This window comes from Malurus melanocephalus, unplaced genomic scaffold, assembly GCF_030028575.1.
Source record: "Malurus melanocephalus ecotype Western Australia unplaced genomic scaffold, MMel_1.1 scaffold_12, whole genome shotgun sequence".
Taxonomy (NCBI): domain Eukaryota; kingdom Metazoa; phylum Chordata; class Aves; order Passeriformes; family Maluridae; genus Malurus; species Malurus melanocephalus.
The window spans coordinates 2,640,454-2,640,973 of record NW_026623244.1 but is presented as its reverse complement, the minus strand read 5'-3'; positions in this window follow the sequence as shown (position 1 = coordinate 2,640,973).

Sequence of the window (520 nt, the reverse complement as noted above, 5' to 3'; positions counted from 1 at the left end):
TAAAAACTCCAACCCTGCATGGAAAGCCATGCTCGGGGTAGGGACGGCAGTGGGACCTGCTTCTGTGCTTGGCTGCAGGCAGGGGACCTGGCCACCCTCCCCACATGTCTCCTGCATCTCTTGACCCCTGCCCATCCCCTCYGTCTCGGACCGATTTCTCATCCAGATTCTCCCCCAAGGCGGAGATGCAACAGCCCCGYGGGGTGGGCAGGGCTGTGGTTCCCCTTCCTGGGTGTCCCACGGCGCACCCGGTACGGGCACGGACAGGCAGGGCTCGGGGGTCCGTCGCTCTCTCACAGTGGCCTCTGGGGCTCTGCGCCCCTCCTTCCCCGCGCCTTTCCCATCTCTGTCCCGGCGCCGTGTCTGACCCCCGGGGCTCTCCCGAACCGCCAGAGACCTCATCTCGGTGCGGTCCGGAGCGGCTGTCTCCCTTTCTCATCCCGGGAGCGCCCCCCACTCTCCGCCCCCCGCCCGTGCCTCAGTTTCCCCGCGGCGGCGGGGCCGGGCTGGCGGCTCCCGG